This window comes from Hibiscus syriacus, unplaced genomic scaffold (assembly GCF_006381635.1).
Source record: "Hibiscus syriacus cultivar Baekdansim isolate YM2019G1 unplaced genomic scaffold, ASM638163v2 tig00117034_pilon, whole genome shotgun sequence".
Lineage (NCBI taxonomy): Eukaryota > Viridiplantae > Streptophyta > Magnoliopsida > Malvales > Malvaceae > Hibiscus > Hibiscus syriacus.
In genome coordinates, this window is record NW_024063533.1 from 9,995,326 (window position 1) to 10,014,095 (window position 18,770).

An 18,770-nucleotide genomic window follows, 5' to 3' on the forward strand; every position below is an offset into this window, starting at 1 on the left:
ATAATTGTGATAAGTCGGTTTTAATGAATGAAGTGGAGTTTAGGGTATAAAAGGAAATATAAGTAGGAGATTTGGGGAATTTTTGGTTAAATTTCGAAATGGAAATGGTAATGTCTGGGCAAGGGTATCAGTATTGTTCTTCCAATACCTTCCAGTACCGATACTTCAAGGCAAATTAGTTTGAGTTCCAGGATCAGTATCGGTACTAATTGTAGGAGTTATCGATACTGAAATGGGGGTATCGATACCAAGGTAGGGTATCGATAGCATTATCAAGTTAAAATTCCAGAATGTCGAAATGGTATCGGTACCAAAGTGGGTATCGATACCATAGAAGGGAAGTATCAGTACTGTAGTGGAAGTACCGATACTAATGCGCTTCAAATGATACAATAAGAGTTTCTTTCAGCTTTAAGTTATAATGATTGATTGTAAGTGATTTGAATTGTGATATTCATTTTCGGTTGTTCTTGTGTAGACATTGAACAAAGTGATAAGGATTCGTTTAGGACTTCAGTGAGGCAAAGGTGAATGCAACTCATGTGTTTTATATTAAATTCGAGGGCGGCTTGAGATAAACCAACCTTAGAGTTTTCGATTAACAACCTTTCAATTTCTTTTATGTTATATTTTTACAATGTTTTATTCAAGTTATATTACTTAATCTATGTTTTAATGGTTATGTGTACATGATTATGAGAATGTGGATATGTGAATACGAAAATACTCGATGTGAAAGTACCTATGTGAGCAAGATATCCTTTGAATAATGAAATGATAAATAATTATATGGTTAAAAGCTCAAGGTATATGTATGAGGATTAGAGGTATAGTTGGCATGCCAAGAGTCAAGGGTTCTATGTGGTCCTTCAGGAAAAAATTATGTGGTCTTTCGGGACAAAACCTATGTGGTCCTTCGAGACAAATCTATGTGGTCCTTCGGGACAATTATGTGGCACTTAGGTGCAAATTATACGAGCTCTGGTGACAGCATTAATGCATAACCTCAATGTACTTAAATACCTAGAGTTCTCAGTAGTATGCATTTGGCATTTGAAAACAAAGTTATATAAAAAGAATAATGTATAAAAGTATACAGTCTTATTATGAAAATCAATTTGAATCCCTTATGAAATGTTTATATGAAATAAATAAAGATTTCATTTATAAAATTTTTCACTCGTAATTGCCTCACTAAGTCATCAACTTAGCGTGTGATTGTTTCACACGTAGGTTTGAAGAAAATAGAAGGTTGAAGCTAGTTGAGGATAGCATACTCCCTTGATTTCTTTTGAATTTGTACACTGTTGGCATGCACTACAAGTTAAATTGAAATTCTCTTATCTATTTTGTAACCTTTTACTTTTGTATCTATGTAAATTATTAAGTGTTTATTTAATATTAATGTGAGTTTTTATTATTTGCTTTAATTTAAGGGTTCTATCATTTTAATATGAATAACATTTTAAATGTTTCCTTACATTTTAATAGTTAATGATTTGAAAAGTTAATGTGACACCTCGGATTCGTATCTGGGTCGGGTACGAGTTAGGGGTGTTACATTTAATCCAACAACTGCCTCGCAATAGTCTACTCCTGGCTGGTAGTTCCTCTCTTTCTTTCTCTTGGTTGAGTGACTCGTTGGTCTCCACAAGATCAACATAGTCAGAATCAGTTGCAATGAAATCCATTGAAGTAGCTGAATCAACCTCATCTTCCTTCGCATCTTCTTCTTACTCGGTTCCTTCTTCTTTATCGACTTCATAAGTTTTGGTATCGATTTTCATAGTGTCTGCTTCAACATCAGTCTTGGATACTGGTACCTCCTCAACGCTGTTAGAAATATCAGTAGCATCTAAAACATGCGATTGAGCAAGATCAACAAGAACACTTGTAGAAAATACTGGAAATATGAACTTCCCATCTTTGACCAATGTTGTTGATAATTTCCTCAACATAGCATCCCTGGCGAGGGAATATTGCTAGTATTGCACTTGAACTGAGTGCATTTGGGATTGAATATGGATAGTATGGCTCAGCATGGCCATGATATTGTCCAGTTGTTCTGCCTTGGATGCCATGTGGTTCAGAATTCTGGCCATCAACAGTTTCTGGCTCACTAGTCTTGGGCATGGAGAATTCTTGTCCAAGTCCCTCCTTTAGCAATGTTCTCTTGATAACAACAATGATGATAGCATTCATATTCTCAGTAACCTAATCAGAAGGCAATCTAACCACTTCTTCTTTGATGCACAGTGCAGAAATGAGTGACGGAAAATATAAATAACTACTAGTCTTTTAGCTACATGCAAATAGTTCAGCAAAGATGATTATGCTAACATCAATACGTATACTTATTAAAATGGAATGCAACAAAAAAATTATATCCCTAATAATGGCTAAAAAATGCATAATAGGAATTAAACGAGTTCGAAGGAAAACAAACCATACCCGGGTTTCTCGATTTAGGTCCAATCGACGCATTGGTGTAGCCACTAGAAGAAGATTTAATCCAAGTCTTGCCTGGAAAGCACACATCCCTAGAAACTTACTCTAGATCATCGATTGTGAGATTGTTGACAAACTTGGTGTGCCCACACACACTCTCTTCAAGCCCAAGTAGGTTGTTAATCGGTGCATCCCACCAATGAACATGTTTCTCTCAACAAATACTATGGGCTTGTCTTTTTGCATCAATTTGCTATAAAAATCCCAGACCCATTGATAATTAATTTCTCTCAGATGAGAACAAAAAGTCTCTCATTTCATATTTTCAATGATATTGGTCACATAAACAATGATATCATTGCAAAACTCACGATCAACAAAGTCCTTATAGTAACTCCTTTGCTACTCAGCTTCCATAAATTGTATGGGTTCAGCGGTAAACACTGATTTTGATGATAAGGTTAATAACAGGGAATTCAGAATATAACTAACACTCTTGACAACAACCTTCTTTTTCGATGCCATGACTAAAGAGACGAAATATTCGAAGGAAAATGGAAGAAGGTAAGTGAATGGAAGAGTTTTGTAATAAAAATGGAGAGTCTTTTAAAATAGAGGAGAAACAACCAAGGAAAGAAGATGAAGGGTAAAATGCAATAAGTGTGAGTTATTTTTAGGGTTGGAATATTAAAAGGTGACGTATAAGAGTGTAAAAAGAAGTTTTTGAAATTTAAATAAAATGATAATGATAAAGATAAAAATTGGATGGTTAAGATAGGATAAAGTGGACGGTGGATATGCAAGGGGTAAAGTGGGTGACAGCTCACCCAAATTACTTTTTACCAAGAGTTACCTACCCAGCTGGCATATGTTGTAGCATCTAATGCAGTAATCGATATTGTATAGATTGGTAATCGCTATGTAGCACACACATTCTCCGGAGAAGTATTTCAGTAGGGAGGCTGCAGTATTATCCTAGAAGGAAAGAAAGAAAATTAATTAAAATCTACTAAAAAATATAACTAATGTCAAAATTGACTTATTTATAACAAAAGAAATTTAAAATAAGGGGGATCACTTAGTGTGATAGAGGATATATGATGGCTTTGTTATTGGCAATAATGCTTTAAACACTGCCCATTGACTTTAAATGTGCTTCCATCTACTAAATTCTTCAAAAGCAATGCCCCATGAGGATAGAAATCTACAACTTCAAAGAGTCCAGACCAGCGAGACTTGAGTTTGCCCGAGAAAAGCTTTAGATAAGAGTTAAATAACAATACTTGTTGTCCAGCATGAAACTGCTTTGGAAAGATATGTTGGCCGTGTCATTTCTTACTATTGTCCTTATAAATTCGAGCACTCTTGTAAGTGTTGTTGCGTAGCTCCTTAAATTCATTGATCTCTAGCATTCTTTGTTCACCAGCAATATTGAGGTCAAAGTTCAGCTTCTTAAGTGCCCATATGGCTTTGCTCTCCAGCTCTACGGGTATGTAACAAGCTTTTCCATCCACAAGGCGATAAGGAGACATACCCAAAGGAGTCTTGTAAGCTATCATATAGGCTCAAAGTGCTTCTTCAAGTCGTAGAGACCAATTTTTCCTCGAAAGATTGGCCATTTTTTCCAAGATTTACTTGATTACACGGTTAAAAACCTCAACTTAACCATTTGTTTGAGGATGATAAGATGTAGTAATGTAATGTTTTACTACATAACGCTGCAGGAAATTAGCTACTTATTGACCAATAAATTGGGAAACTTTATCACTAATAAATGCTCTTGGTGTTCCAAAGTGAGTAAAAATGTGCTTATGAAGAAATCTAATAATCGCTTTAGCATCACTTGAGAGTAATGCTACAGCCTCAACCCACTTAGACACACAATCAATGGCAACAAGGATGAAAGTGTTTCCACAAGAAGATGGGTAAGGTCCCATGAAATCTAATCCCTAAACATCAAACAATTCTATCTCCAGAATATGTTGCATTGGCATTTCATTGCGCCGAGAAATGTTGTCTATTCTTTGGTATTTATCACAATGTTGTACGAAAGTATTAGCATCTTTGAACTATGATGGCCAATAATAACCACACTAGAGGACCTTCACTATTGTTCACATGCCACCAAAATGTTCTCCATAGGGTGCGTTGTGGCAATATTGTAAAATGATTTGCTGCTCACTCTCGGGAACACATCTCCTTAAAAGTTGGTCATTATATTGCTTGAAAGGTAGGGTTCTTCCCAAAAATATGCTTTGACATCTCTCATGAACTTCTTTCTACCTTGATGATTAAGATCTAGTGGCAACATACCACTAACTAAATAATTCACAAAGTCCACATACCATAGTAAAGCATCGATGGTAAACAATCTCTAATCGGGAAAAGTATTCGGAATCATAAATGTTTTTTCATCTTCACTTTCGAATTCCAAATGAGAGAAATGGTTAGCCACTTGATTTTTAGCTCCTTCTTATCTCGGACTTTAATGTCAAATTCTTAAAGTAGTAGCACTCAACGAATCAATCTCAGCTTAGTGTTCTTCTTAGAAAATAAATGCTTCAGAGCCAAGTGGTATGTGTAAACTATCACCTTAGTACCAACCAAGTATGGCCTAAATTTTTAAAAACAAACACCACAACAAGCAACTCTTTTAAAGTTGTGGTGTAATTTACCTGAGCATCATTCAATGTCCTACTAGCATAACGAATAGCATGAAAGAATCACTCCTTGAGTTACCCCAGCACTACTCCTACAGCGTGGTCGCTAGCATCACACATCAATTCAAAAGGTAAACTCTAATCTGTTGCTACGATAATAGGAGCATTAACCAACTTAGATTTAATGGTTTCAAAGGATTTAAGAACTTCAACATAAACCATGAATTTTTTTTTCTCCAACAATGAGCACAAAGGTTTGGCAATTTGGAAGAAATTCTTAACGAATCTATGATAAAATTCTGCATGCCCTAGAAAACTTCTTGCATCCTTTACATTTAATGGAAGAGGTAAGTTCTGAATAACTTACCTTTCCTTATCTACTTCAATTCCACAATGAGAAATGCGATGCCCAACACTATGCCTTTTGGTCACCATGAAGTGGCATTTTTCCCAATTCAAAACTAAGTTGGTTTCTTCATATCTTTTGAAAACAATGATCAAGTGAGCAAGGCATTGCTCAAAGTCTTGCCCAGAAATATAGAAATTGTCCATGAATATCTCCAAGTAATATTCAATAATATCGGAGAATATTGCCATCATGCAGAGCTAAAATATTGCTAGAGCATTGCATAGGTCGAATGACATTCTTCGAAAAGTAAAAGTTCCATAAGGAAAAGTGAAGGTCATTTTGGCTTGATCTTCAGGAGCTATATCAATCTGATTATACCCGATATATCCATCAAGGAAATAGTAGAAACCTTTCCACCAATTTTGTCCAGTATTTGGTCAATAAACGATAGTGGGAAGTGATTATTCTTTGTATCTTTATTCAACTTACGGTAGTCCATGCAAATTCTCTAGCCCTTATTTGTATGTGTAGGAACCAATTCATTCTTTTTATTTTTTACTACAGATATGCCCCTTCTTAGGAACATATTGCACGGGGTTTACCCAATTGTTGTCAAAAATATGGTACATGATCCCATCATCCATCCATTTGATGACTTCTTTACGAACAACTTCATTCATGATTGGGTTTAACCATCTTTGTTGCTTAATAGAACTACTATTCGGATCCTCCAATAGAATTTTATGCATGTAAAATGTTGGACTAATCCCCTTTATATCAGCGATGCTCCAAGCAATTGCTTTCTTATGTTGCTTTAGCACCAAAATCATGATGTTCGCTTGTGATGTTATAAGCTTTGCAGAAAAAATGACTACAAAGTATTGTTTTCTCCAAGGAAAATATATTTCAAATGCTCAGGAAAATGTTTGAGCTCAAGCTTAGGCGATTATTCTATGGACATCTTTGGTGATTGAATGGGTCGATCAAGAAATTCCAAGGACTAAAAGTGTTGAATAAAATCTACTGCCTCATTGTCTTCGATTTATTCAATTGCTACAACATTTTCTGTAACAACTTCCATGCTATAGCTTTCATCCAAATGCTCCTGCACATAAACATCAAAAACATCAATGTCATTGCATTGAACATTATCATCCATATAAGAAACAATTTTCAAGACATTGAAAGTAATATATTCATCATTTAAATGCATAGTGAGTTCTCTATTTTCAACATCAATTAGAGCTTGCCCTGTAACAAGGAAGGGTTTTCCAAAAATGATTGAAACTTCTTTATGGGCTTCACATTCTAGTATAGTAAAGTCAATGGAGAATATAAATTTATCCACTCGAACCATCATATTCTCCATGATTCCACTAGGATTCACGATGGATCAGTTGACAAGCTGCAGCATCATGGTAGTTGGCCTTGTGTCTCCACTTCCAAACTTCCTAAAAATAGACAATGGTATCAAGCTAATAATGGCACCTAAGTCGCATAAGTCTTTACCTAAAAACTGGCCACCAATGCTACAGGGGATAATTAAACTCCCTGAATCCTTGAGCTTTGGTGGCATTCAACTCGTGGTCATAACATTATAGCCTTCAGTAAGTGCAACGATTTTGTACTCACCCAACCTTTTCTTCTAGGATAGTACCTCATGCATAAATTTGATGCATTTTGGGTTTTTCTCCAAAGCATCTATCAACGAGATATTGGTTGTTAATTGGCGAATTACATTAATGAACACTTTAAATTGTTGATCCTCCTTGGTTTTCTTGAATCTTTATGGGAAAGGTGAAGGAGGTCTTGGAGTCGATTGATTCAGTGTTGGTTATGGTATCACGGGTATAACATGAGGCATTGTTTGAGGTGATGCTGCTAACATTGTCCTAGAATTGATGCTTTATCTAGCATCCTTTGTTGCAACATCTAGAATAGATGTATCTTGCACTACCTCCTTGTCCTTGGTTTGTTGCTCATCATCATTCTTCTTGTTTTCAGTAGTAAGTCTCCCAATATGGATTCCACTTCGGGTTGTGATGGAATTTCAATGCTCATAACAATGAGCCTACCCATGAGCCTTAGGGACTTTGGTATAGTTGGGCAGCGTCCCTGGTTACCTATTGCTTAAATCATTGGCTAGTTGACCAACTTGGTTCTTCAGAGCTCTCAATGATGCTGATTGGCTCGCCATGTATTATTTCATTAAAGCTTCAAAAGGATTAACGGCATGATTGGAATTCTACCCTTGGTAATTATGCTTTTGTTGAGGTTGCATTGACTGTTGGTGATGTGGAATCATTGGTTGTTGATTAAAATATTGTTGTTGATTGCTAAAATTTGATTGCACAACATTGGGATTGGCAATGTTTCGGCTCCTCCAAGATAAATTTCCATAATGAATTCTACAAAATATGGTTGCAGTAGTTGGCATTGTATGAATTCCCATAATGATTGGCATTATCTCCCCTATTAAAATTTCCCACAAAACAAATAGACTCTATGTTTTGTGAACATTCTTCATAATTATGTGCATCTCTACAATAAACATAAGAGGGAGTAGAAACATTTTTACCTCTTACATGCCACCTGGCATTTGTAATTTCTTTAATATATCCTTCAATGTAGTGATTTGTTATGCCATTGAGTTCAAAGCATCAATTTATGTTGCTGCAACATAAATTATGTCGAATATATTCCTTGTATTGGGGTATTGATAGTCATTATTGGAAATCTCTCCAATAAATCACATGCTTTATTGTACGACTTATCTAATAGTGAACCATTTGTTGAAGCATCGATCGCCATACGAGTGTGCATGTTTAACCCATTATAAAACATCTCTATTTGCGTCTAATAGGGAAATATGAGCATCGGGTACTTTCAAAGTAACTCTTGAAAATGCTCCTAATCTTTGTATAGATTATCATCTTTAAGTTGCTTGAAGAAGGTGATGTCATTCCTCAGCTTTACATTAATATTAGGATGATTAAAACGCAATAGAAATTTTTGTGTTGGCTCATTCTAGGATGCTATAGCACAACGAATAAGGAAACAACTTCATCTTTAGTGCTTCCTCGGGAACTCCTTGCTATACAAAAGAATCACAAACCTCCATGAATTCTCTGAGGTGTGCTATAGGATCTTTGGTAAATGAGCCACTATATTGCCCCATGGATTGTAGCATTTGAAACATCACAGGCTTCAAGTCGAAACTAGCATCTTGGATGGATGGTCACACAATTCCAGGGTGTAAATCATCCAGCGTAGAAACAACATGCTCTCTAATCGGTCGGTTGCGATCATCCATATTGAAGTATGATTGTTACTCAGCTCCAATGTCGTGCAACATTTCTTCTTCTCCAACATACTGTAATGGTGGTAGGGCATTATGAACTTGTGTTTGATCATGCATGTTGATTCGATTACAATTAGCTTATCTTCGATGAAGGCATAAATTTCTTTCGATTTTAGGGTCTAATGGGACGAGGTTGTCGCTCTCAGACATACAACACTAAGAAAGTACCTTCAAAAGAAAAGAAGGAAAGTTAGTAAAATAAAACTCTAAAGCAAACAATTATTCCCCATAACAATGCCAAAATCTTAATGCCAATAATAATATTACAACATACACACAAGCATATATATCAATCAAGTAATAAAGTGGACACAAGTTAATGTGTCGAGTGTCGAATCCCACAGAGAGCAAAAGTTGTTTGCACAACAGTTAACAAATAATATTGATAAAAAGTGACATGCAATCGAAAACAAATATTAAAAGGATTGAATTCAATGATAAAGGATCCAGGTCATGCTATAGCAACAAGTAAGGCCTACAGTCAACTATAAAAGGGAATGGAATGATAAAAAGGAACTTATGCTATAATCATGTGCTTAAATTTACCAAAACGTATCTACATAGATTAACTTAAAATAATCATTCAGAAATAGCACTAACTAAATCAAACGATCAATTTAGTAACTATGCCAATTGATTGGCAACATACATCTCAATATGCAATATTTTCTCGCAATACCAAGGCAACAAAAATAGTATGAATATCATCAGTTTTATTTCTAAACTAAATGAACAACATACTTGAAAAATAAAATATCTTTAATCATTCATAGGCTCAAGGCACAAAGTCATAAATTCAAAACATTCATAATAGCAAAAATATCCAACAAACAACTAATTTTAAGATAAATATCATCCATAATAACAATATTCAAACTATCCTAGTACTCCCCTATCTTAGGCGGAGGACAAGTGTAGTTGAACTGATATTTTGTTCACCACCGATGCTACTCAGTAAGAGCTCTTCCTCGAATACTGCAGCACTTTCCCGGCTGAGTGGCTTAAGCAAACATGGTAAAGGACGAGAGGATTTTGTCGAGAGGAGAGGGTGAATATTTGAATATAAAACGAGCAAATGACTACCCTATTTTTATGTAAGGGGTGTTAAATCCTCTCCAATAGGGACGCTTCATGTTGCAAGCACTGATAGGAAGAATTAGTGTTGTCCCAACCAGCCTATTCTAGAATGTTCTGCCCAGCCATGGTGTGTCATCACTTTCTTTAGCATCCACTCCAATGTTGCATCATTTTACATCTTTTTTAACAGAAACACTAGAAATCAACCCAAGTTAACCAAATTCCTAATAATGGAAAAATATATGGAATTAAGACTAATTTAATCCTAAAATGCTTTTAAGCATGCTTAAATTCAAGCTAAACCTAGGTATAAAGTACTAACATGATAAATCTTTTGGAGAGTTATCAGTTTCCCCTTGGGCTGTCAAACCCTCCATCCACACCCATTATAGGCTTAAATGAATCGAGTTCAATTAGAGGAGATTCACTCCCCTATACTCATACAAGGAATAAATCCTTACGAAGGTATAAGGAATGTGTACCCTAGAGGTTATTTGCTAAGGCTCTATGAAGAATAAATTCTTACGAGAGTAAAGCGTTCACCCCTACTTACTTGGGACGCAGCTCGGGTATAGAGCTTATGTCATGCAAATGCACGTGAAGTGTGTGAAAAGGAACATACAAACCATCAACCAAATAAAAAAAATAAAAAAAAAGTACTTCTGAGAGAAAATTTTGTGAAGCTAAAAACCTGAATTTAAACATTAGTACAACTATTTATATAAAGAATGTATAATAATGACAAATTCGATAAAAGGATCATAAGTTAATTATGGACTGGAACTCATAATTTCCACCGCTACGATAATGTATAAGTGATTAACAGCTTGACTCTCTAAAGTCTCCACTGGAGTCACCAAGCTATTGTAATGTTTTTTAAAACGAATATTTTGATTTTAAATAAAAACCCTAAATACAACTTATTTGGGAAAAATTAGATTTTTTGTTTAATTTAATTTGTAGTCGCAATGGACCTTTGGGCTAGGTAGGTCGAATACTTAAAAAACTCCTTTTAAATAATTTTAAAGAAAAATCATTTAAAAACCAAAAGTCAATATTCTTGTACCATAAATTCATTTTTGAGAGTTCGAGAATCGATTACACTAGGGAAGGGTAAGCACCCCACAACGCCCAAAATTGGTACCTAGTCACTTATACATAGTCATAGTAGCGGAATTTAAAAATTTGAGTTAATAATTAAAGCACGATCCATTTTATTGAACATTGACTAATTTATTTCAAATTATTAGTTAAGAGACATTCCATATTTTGAGAATGAATCACAAGATTTGTACATCCACCAATAGGAAGTATATCCCATATATTTCTTCTGTATACAAGAATGTCTCTTTCTTATTGTTGAAAATAAAATTACATAAATCGAATATACATGCAATACAATATCGAATAAAATGATGAAACATGTTATTAAAGAAATCATACACATTGCCATTATTTAAACTAAAACAAGAAATAATAACTTAATTATCACCTTTTAATCAAAACAAACTTTATTTATTTCAAGTTCACTTTTCGTTCGAATGTCGTGTCGAATTGCACTACTTCGATAAAGTAGTGCTTTCCACCCCCATTCTATGAAAAGTTTCCTTGAGAATATTCAAGCAAGACACGTTAAAAATATTGACAAATAAAATGAAAAATTTTGTAAAATTTTCAAAATTATTAGTTCTAAAAAACAAAATTTATACATAAATATACAAGAGTCAAAGTATAAGTTAATAAAAAAATCGAAGCACAAATCATAAATATTAACGAATAAAATAATGAACAAACCAATGCCAAAATCAAAAGAAATAAAAGTACAAGAACAATATAATTTTCAAAAATATCAATTCTTAAAATATTAGCAAAGAGTGGTTAAATAAAAAAAGAAAGTAAGTGAACTAAGAACTAAATTAATGAGAAATAACATGGGCTAGATATGCAATAAAACCATCGGATCCTAAATACTAGACTAAGGATAGCGACTAAAATAAATATAGGGGAAATCTAAACCCTGAATCATAAATTAAACAATTTGAATCAAAGGCAAACATAAAGGACCAAAATGAAAATCAAGCAAAACAAGTAGCCAAAATCATAAACACTATCAAAACTATAACAAAGAACAAATAAGGACTAAAATAAAAGTTAACAAAAATTCATACCCAGATAAAAAAATCAGCAAAGATGCATCAATAGCAAAACAGGGATGAAATTAACTAAAACAAAACTATTATGCTCGAAACAAGACATGTAAATTTCAATTGATGACCAAAACGATGTCGTTTCCAAGCTAATATATAACCGTCATTATAGGGTTATAAAACCCTAAAGGCCCCATCCACTTTTATTTCTATCGCCTAAGAGAGAGAGAGCAAAACTCTATCTATTTCCTCAACATGATAGGGGAAAACCAAACCCCATGGCCGCCGCCAAAGGAGAAACGACTCTCAAATCAACTCCTCGCCTTTGATTCTTCGAAGGGTTTTGGAGTTTTTAAGTTTCCATGATCTTCCTTTTTCGAAAGGGAAGTCTTTTTGTTCTCTCATTCTTCTTTATGGGTTCCAATCGTGGCAGTATTTTTCCTTTTTTTTTTTTTTTTTTTTACCCTGTGGGTTGTGGTTTTTTTGTTTTTTGTTCGAATCCTTGATGATGATGGTTGCTGTGTTTTTTCTTTTTTTATCGAAAAACAATGGTTTTCTTCTCTACGCTGATTTTTTTTGTTTAAATGCTTACTGATTTTTTTTGTTTAAAACGACTCCTCTTCTCCAGATTTTGTTTTTTCTTTTTGTTCTGCTAATGAGAAAATGTTGATCCCTTTCTTTTGTTTTCGTTTCAGGTTATATGTGAGAAGGGAATTTGTCTCTTTTTCTCTTTTGTGCATAGCCGCAAGCCGTTTGAAGGGCTCCCTGCCACCCTGACCTCTGCAAGGTCACTCATTCAACTATTGGCAAACTATTTTTGTAGAGGGGAGGGGACCACACGAGAGGCACAAGTGGTTGTTGGGTCATGCATGAGCGTCAGATATGGTCCTAGGCGATGACGCGGAGCAATCGACTGCGGTGATATCCTCAATTGTTGCTGGCGACGGCGCAAAACTCACTAGGGTTGAAAAACCCTAAATACATCATCAAATATGGACCGTTGGATCCTTTATTTGGATTCATCGGTAGATACAAATGCAGCGATAACTGAGTGAAGCTTGAGATTAGGGTTTTCCCTAGGTTAAAATTTGGGGCTTCATGTTGGGTTCTCAGATTGGGTAGTTACCAGTTAGGTCAAATGGGTTGAGATTTGTAAATGGGTTGTAAAAAGAAAATGAAATAAACTAATATTAGTGTTTACTTTTATTTTTTTATGTACTTAACATATATATATATATATATATATATATATATGCACACACGATAATAATGTTAAATAATATATGTATGAATTAATATTATAAATTATATATACTTATATTCGATTAAATAATCAAATTAAAATAAATTCAAAACAAAATAAAATAAAATAAAATACAAATCTAGACAAAAATTATTGTCTATAGTTGCCCTCTTTGCCCATGGGTGTGAAAACATGAATTGGGCAAAGACAAAAACACAGAATTTTCGTTCGGTTCCATCTTCTGCTTTGAAATTTGATGTTGTCTCATGAGAGAATTAAAAAATATTTTATCTCAAGGGAGATGAAACATGTATTTTAAGGGAAGTGATTTCAAGATTTGTATCTTAAGAGAGAATCTAAAAAAATGACATTTTCATTTTTCAAGAGAAATAATTTTTAAAAATCTTGTTTCAAGGGAAACATTCTCTAGAGAGAAAATTTTCTTTTCTTTTTGAACAAAAGAATATAAAAATTCATAATTTTAGATAAATAAATCTCAAACGAGATAAAATTCAGTTTTTAGAGAAACAGTCTCAATGTTTGTGTTCCGAGAGAAATTATATCATGTGAGATAAAATTTTCATTTCAATAGAAATTGTCTCAAGTGAAATAAAATTTTGCTTCAAGAAAAACAATCTCAAGTGAGATAAAATTATTGTTTTGATTGAAACAATCGCGATGTCGTGTTTCAAGAGAAACTGTCTCGAGCGAGAAAAAATTATTTCTAAAAAAACTATCTCGAGGGAGACAGATAATTTGCTTCTTCATGTTGAGGAGATTTAGTTGCCTTTAGATAATTTTCTTTTGAAGATAACGTTGCTCATTCTTGTTGAAGAGATCTAGTCATCACCAAACTTTTCTTTCCTGAAATATTTGTAAAAAAATTATACATCTATGAATGTGACTACCTTGAATGTTTTCATGGATGTCAAGATGAAACTTATCTCATGTATTTGATTTTTTTTAATAAAAATGGTTTTTTAATTTGTCCTCATGAGAGGAAAAAATGATCTTGAGAAAGGAAAAATAGATGATGTCCTCATGAGAGGAGAAAATGGTCTTTAAGAAAAATGAAACTATAATTTTAAGGAAAATAGTCTTAAGAAATATAAGATTGATGTTCCTGGAGAAACAGTCTTAAGAAAGACGAAATTAGTTTCTCAAAAAGTTTATAAAGGCATCCTCATGAGAGGAGAAACAATTTTTTTCTATAGCATGTGATGATGAATGTTGGATGCAAATATGCAAATTTATGTGACATGTATGACTTTGTTAATGTATGTTTTCTTGATCAACGGTCAGGAATGGATGCATGAGTAGTCTTCATTCTCTTTCTGATTTGGTTGTCTTCATTCTTTTCCCATTATAGTGCACCCTTGTAATTCTTGACTCATGACAATTTGTTCTTCTTGCCCCAACAAATTTTGTCCTAAAATTTCAACTTTCTTGCCCCAGCTTCAATTCTGAGCTCTTGAGTCTGAGAGACTTTTGTTGAATTCCAAGATATACTTCTTGAGAGATTATATTGTTTGAAAATGTTTTTCTTTCTTTAAAAATATTGATGAAATCTTTTTGAAAAAAATATGAATTTCTGTTGTCGAAGGAACCGAAATAACACCCCATATTTGGGCTCACAATTAAATTAAATCAGAAAACACGAGTTCACTGGATATAAAAAGAATCAACTGCCCTTTTAATCTTTTAAAAATATAACTTGTCGGGTTAGTTTTGGGGTTAGCTTCCTAAATATTTTATGGTTTCATTCATTAAGTTGTCCCACTTTTCTCTGTCCGTGTGACCATTGTAACATGGCCCTCTTTCTCGGTTTGACATTCTAATTGGGTGCAGACAAAATGACTCAACTAGCATAATCAATTGCTAGACCTTTTAGAATATTTCTATTTCAGTTCTCTAAAATCTTCCATTTGTACAAGCTTTATAGACTTCTTTAGTATAGACAGTGCAAAAATATCGATCTAAAAACAAAATTCTTGAGTGCTTGTGTGAAGTTCACTGTAATAAATGTTTCTCAAATCCCTTAGTCCACCGTCCACCAACACTCCTCATTAATCCAGACCTCAAACTTTATCAATTTCTTGAATTTTATTACTTTGATTTAATTTCCTTTATTACTTGACAACCACAGTGGAGCAAACACCGAACTGTCAAGTATTCGATCAATGTCATGGTTTGAATATAATTTATTCATAAATCCAGGGCTCTTGTGTTACCTCTGTAACCAATTGTTTTAGCATAATAGCTCAGCTTTATTTACATTTACCTTATAATAATACTTCATTAATTTTATGGGTATTTGGGTTTAATATTTCTTAAGCTCGTTGAGAAGAACCTTTTATAGTCTAGGTGTCGTTGAAGGTCAGCAAATTTCATCTTTATAGTTCAATTTCAAGCAATCGACCTAAACTAAATTTATCTACTCAACTATTCAATATATGAAGATCATGATCATCATTAACGTCCTCGAGAGAAGTATAATCTAATCAACTTTGCAAAATCATACACCAGAGATGCCCCATTTTGTCTACTCCTAATACATACCTAAATGTCAAACCCTTTGATCATCCCTTCATGGGAGGAGAAGGTTATATTTTTCCATGAAAGAGAAGGTTGTGATGTTCGGGTGTATCTTCTAAAGTATGATCAAGGGTCCTTGTTTTACAAGGGTTCAATCTTTTCACTTGTCAAAGACTTATAACCCAATTATTTAAAGAGCTTTTAATTGAGATGATATTTAAAGAATTTCAAGATTGAAATTTGCTCATTGTCTATAACCTCATAAGGTAGCATTTCATTTAATATGTTCGAACGTCAAATGACTTACAATGTTCGATTCAAGTTTGTTTCAATTTTTAATATCATGTTCGTGTTCGCTTATTTATTTTTGAAGGTGTTTGTGTTTATTCGCTTGGCGTTCACGAACATGCTTGTTTAACGTTCGTGAACATGTTTGTTGAGTTAATCGATCGAAGAATATAGCCAAGAGGGGGGTGAATTGGCAATTAAAAATTCGATGGAAGCTTTTGCATAAAATTGAAAAATATTTGCACAGCGATTTAGAGTGGTTCGACTTTCTCAACCAAAGTCAACGTCCACTACCTTAGCTATCCACACTAAGGATTTTCCAAAAATTCACTAATTTGTCTTTCTTTTGAGGACAAAGAGTAACCTTACAAATCTCTCAAGAATTATACCCCAAATTCTTGAGAACACTCTCTCCCAAAGAGAACAATACAAATTTTGCAAACTTACAAGAAAATCCTCACAAGGAAATATGTTTGCATAATTCTAGAACAAAGAAAGAACACTCAAGAATAATACAATTGAGTACAATAAGTGTTCTTGAAAGCAAAGATGAATATTGAATGAAATAGGCTTGAAAATGCTCAAACTTGAGGTTTGATGCTTTCTCTTTGATTATCTCTTTATTCTTGTTTCAAATTATTGATCAATGGCTTCTAAGCTTATTTAAAGACTCTTTGAATTGATTTTGAACGTTGGGGGATCATTAGTAGAGTCAATAGAGTCGTTATTATGTGAAAACAATTAATAAAACAGCTTGGAGCGTGGGGGAATCGGTACCCCCTCATAGGGGATCGGTTTCTGCAGTGTAAAATTTAAATATTTCGTTTGTTATGAGATGGGGGAATCGATACCTCCTGGGGGGGACCGGTACCCTCCGAGTAATCTGTTATTTCTCGGAGCCAAAACCTTTTAGAGGGTATCGGTTCCCTCCTTGGGGGAATCGGTACCCTATGAGTAAACTGTAATTTTTGAAAGACTCGAAATACTTTAAAAATTATTTCAAAAATATTTTAATATTGAAACTTAATTTTTGAGTAAGAATTAAAATTGACATTTTGAAAAGCTTGGAGTAATATTTTGATATTCGAATAGTTGTATCGAATATACTTAGAAAATCAAACTTAGAAAATCATTCGTAAAATCTTAAATTTCATTTAACTTAATTTGTTATATCGAAACATCAAAATGTTTTTAACAATCTCCCCCTTTTTGATATAACAAAACATTTTAGTAATTTTAAGATTTTCTTAACTGAAAAATCATTTTTGAAATCAAAAATTAAGTTTGAAAAATTACTCCCCCTTACTACAACACTTCTCCACCTTTTTGTTAAATCAAAAAGAGACTCTAAAACACATTTAAACAAGGTTTTTGAAAATTTTGGCCAGTTGATTTTTCTAAAAATAGCTTAAGCTGCTAAGATCACAATCAAGAGAAGACGTTAGCCATTAGTTTCATAATTCAATATTAAAAAATAATGTGAAATGGCAAAATTGGTCATATATCTAAAATGATGTAAATGATGCACAAAATGAAATTTAAGCCAAACCAAATAAGTTCAAATATCTAAAACAAATTTAAACATCCACAAATTCAAACATCCATAAGCATCAAAATGTTAAAGCAAGAAGTTCGAAGTTGTATTGAATAAAGCTAAGCAAGAAACAAGGCCTAATCGTCCATCGGTGGATCAGGAGGAGATAAACATGTCCAAATATTGGCCACATCACATGAAAGTGCATCAAACCTCTCGTCCAAAGAGTCGAAACGATGATTCATCGTTTCGTTGTTAGCAGTCAGATGTGATTCGATGGATGCAAACCTCATATCAAGATTCTCCATAAATGATCGAAAGTATAGAGGCACTTGACCTTCTTAATGTGTTTGGTCCTCGTATTGCTCCGGCTTATCGTCAGGAACATCGTCAATATCTTGCATCAGCTGTTGAAGTTCAGGATCATCGCCCTCAGCCTGTGCCGGTGGAGCTCGTGAAGAACTAGCTCCCAGAGTTTGGTCACTGGTACGAACCCATTGAGCAGTTTCTTCACTTATCTTCCATCCCGATTTTGTTAATGAAAAGAGATTGATTTGATTTTTGAGAGGAAAAGATGCATCAAGGCCAACCCTAATCTCGGTTTTAGAAAACAGATTACTCATAATACAATCGTAAACTATAGATGAACAGAGTTTCTTATTAGGAACTAGGTTTACGGTTTCAACAATTTTGGCAAAGATAATCTAAGGTAGGTTTATTTTAAGATTATTTTGGATATAATGTATCCACTAAAGATCCAAGTCTCGAAGAGTGGAGTATCTGCCTCCGGATGGTCGAAACCACCAAGAGATCATTAGATAAAGGAAAGGATCATGGAGATCTAATACACTCGCACTATCCCTTCTTTTATAATGAGAACCTACCATTTGTTTTTCATTGTCTAAGCCTTCATTATCTAATCCTAATGCATTGGCTATGTATTCCAGGTCAATATAAAAGAATTTTCCTATAAGATAGGATCGAATTCCTATGGTTGCAGTTTTAGCCCAATTTTTAATGCAAAAGGCATTAGAATAGAAAATTCGAACGTGTTGATGATAAACTATTGGTTCGAGTTCAAAGAGTTTATCAAATTTCCACTCTCGTAGGGTAGGAAGATATCTAAAA

At 33.9% G+C, this 18,770-nt stretch overlaps 1 protein-coding gene across 1 annotated transcript in view; it reads left to right on the forward strand.

The window, feature by feature from the left end:
• The first annotated feature begins 1,843 nt into the window (after nucleotides 1–1,843).
• The window catches only part of LOC120196455 (eukaryotic translation initiation factor 5A-2-like), a 29,177-nt gene continuing 12,250 nt past the window's right edge, over nucleotides 1,844–18,770 (forward strand). Inside the window, exons 1-2 of the mRNA XM_039198260.1 lie at nucleotides 1,844–1,848; nucleotides 12,268–12,278. The gene's annotated coding sequence lies outside the window, so the exon portion shown is untranslated. The remainder of the gene's footprint in view (nucleotides 1,849–12,267; nucleotides 12,279–18,770) is intronic.